The sequence below is a fragment of the Pteropus vampyrus genome, unplaced genomic scaffold (genome assembly GCF_000151845.1).
Source record: "Pteropus vampyrus isolate Shadow unplaced genomic scaffold, Pvam_2.0 Scaffold49, whole genome shotgun sequence".
Classification (NCBI taxonomy): Eukaryota; Metazoa; Chordata; class Mammalia; order Chiroptera; family Pteropodidae; genus Pteropus; species Pteropus vampyrus.
In genome coordinates, this window is record NW_011888830.1 from 6515170 (window position 1) to 6517651 (window position 2482).

Below are 2482 nucleotides of genomic sequence, written 5' to 3' on the forward strand. Positions count from 1 at the left end.
ACAGCCACAGAAGGACCCGAGGAAGGCCCCAGAGCCACACGCATTCTCCTCTGGCCGGAGTGCACGTACTTCATGAAGGACGGAATGGCGCCCCCATGCCCATTTGCTGGCTGAGCATCCTGTGTGTCTGTCAAAACGTACAACATTCTCTGTGGCTGCCCCACCACCATTTGATGTGTGATAAAAAGACCCCTGAGGATCAGAGAGCTCACTCCTGTTTTCTAGCAGATCGCCACGTAGATCAGCACCACCTGCCACCGCCTGCCACCGCCTGCCACCGCCTGCCACCGCTGTCGTGGGGAAGAGAAATCGCGGTGCCTTTGGAGACAGTGACCCCCATGGCGGTTGTTAGAACCTGGGCTCCCGCCGACGGGACTGGATGCGGGCAGTGCTGGGCGCCAGGAGCTCGGGAACTGGCTTCGAATCCCAGCTCTGCCACAGGGAAACAATGCCTCTCGCCCCCTTTAGCCTTGGCGTCCATCTCTAGGAACGGTGATATTATCATGCACTTGACAGGGTCTCTGGGAAGATTAAAAGAAATGACTGAGATGCATGTTTAAACCGGAAACATCAAGTCGAAAGCTCTTATTACTATTTTATCCTCATGATCCTCATCCCGCAATCTGATGGCTCACGTGATACTGTATTAATCATGTTTTCAAATGTTTCTGTATGTTACGATGCTTCGGCACCTCAGGGCCTCGTGGACTCGTGGACTCGGGAAAGCACCGCCCCTCCCTCGTTTAGCTAATTTCCGGAGACAGTAAAAGACACACCTGCGAGTGTGCCTTTGACACGCAGCCCAACCGAACCAAACACAAGTCCACGTCTCCGCCTGCCTCCCTTCGTCGGGCTTCTGCAGCTGGACACACTATTCCCCTGCCCGAAGTCACCCCAGGGCCAGGTGCTGGGTAAGCAGGGGCCACCCTTACACCCCAGAGCCTGCAGAAATAGCAAACGATCCTCTCAAAGCCGCTCAGCTTGCCTACCCTGCCTCGTCCACTCCTTCCTGTGACCCCAAGGCTTCTGCCCACTTGCCCTCACTCCCCGCATCCCCCACTGGTGCGCCGGGCCTCCCGCTTCCAGGGGTCCGTGCGCACGAACGTTTTCCTTCGTGACGGTCAGTTCCACGTTCTGTGTGTTCTAACATATCTGACTGAGACAAATGCCAGGGACGTTTTTAAAGCAGGTGCCCAAACAAATACATTTTTTGGAATGAAAATCATGAAAATGAAGGACCGTGGGACGTGAGTTTGGCGAAAACCTGTTACCTCTTCCGGCAGGAGCCTTGGTGCAGGCGTGGGTGAGCGCTTGCTCTCTGCTGAGCCCCTCCTCCGAGCAGGCCCATCATTAAAGCCCCCTCCCGTGAGCTGAACACCCACCCCTCCCCTCCCCTCCCCGCCCCCACTGAGAACTACTGGTGTGAGTCACCTGTGAATTTTTCTCAAGCTTGAAAACTTTTTACTAAATAAACTCTGGGAGATCGTGCAGAAACAGAACTATCTGAGAAAGATGAATTAGATAGAGAAAGCTACAAAAATGAGATCCTGTAGACTCAGAAAGAACACCTTTGCCATACTTTAGGAATAAAGTGGAGGGGAGAAGGGTTCCCTCCCCGCCCCCATTGCCCTCTTCTCTTAGCGGATTAGGGACCTGCCACACCCATTAAGGTAGGGGGAGCACAGGGGGGCGGTGGGAATGGGGGGCGCAATACGCCTCTTGGGTTTTCATTTTGGCCCAGAGAGGTCGGATGGGAGAATCGCCTTCAGTGATATCTAACTCAGTGTCCTCTCTGGCCCTGGAGGCTGCTGAGAGAGCTTATATAATGACTTTGCTCGTGAGGGGAACATTAATTGCGTCTTCCTCACCAGTCGCACGGTGCTTCATTGGAAAAAGCCAGAATTCCCCTTAGGGGACCCAATTTCGAGTTAATCTATAGTGATGCTGCACGTGGCTTTATTAGCCTAGAGGCAGGGGGATCTGGAAGTGGAGATCGGCAGATTGCAGGCTGGGGAGGGTCACTCCGGTCTGCTGGCCGGAAGGCCAGCTGTGAGCTTGGCCACACACTCCGCCCCTTGGTCCTTCCGCTTTCTCCCTAAATGTGGGACTGGAGTGATCACATTTGCCTCCTGCGCGAAAATAATAAAGACAAATGAGATAATGTCTTTGGAGGTTTGTGAGCTCCTTGGAGAGCGTCGCTAGGACACACTCACTCACACTCGCACACACTCACTCACACTCACACGCACTCGCCCGTGCACCTTGTCTCTCTGTGTACACGGTCAACCTAACAAATGGAAAACCGTGCCCCCAAAATCATAACTCTGCCCCACTCATCACCTTTAAGACAAAAGCTGCCTCCCTCCACCATTCCCGCTGGGATGAGCACCGCCGATGTCCGTGACGGGTGGCCACGGGAAAAGCGCGTTTCGTTTCCTGTAGCCGGTGCACTAGAAGGCCATGTGTTTGCAGAAACGGCCCC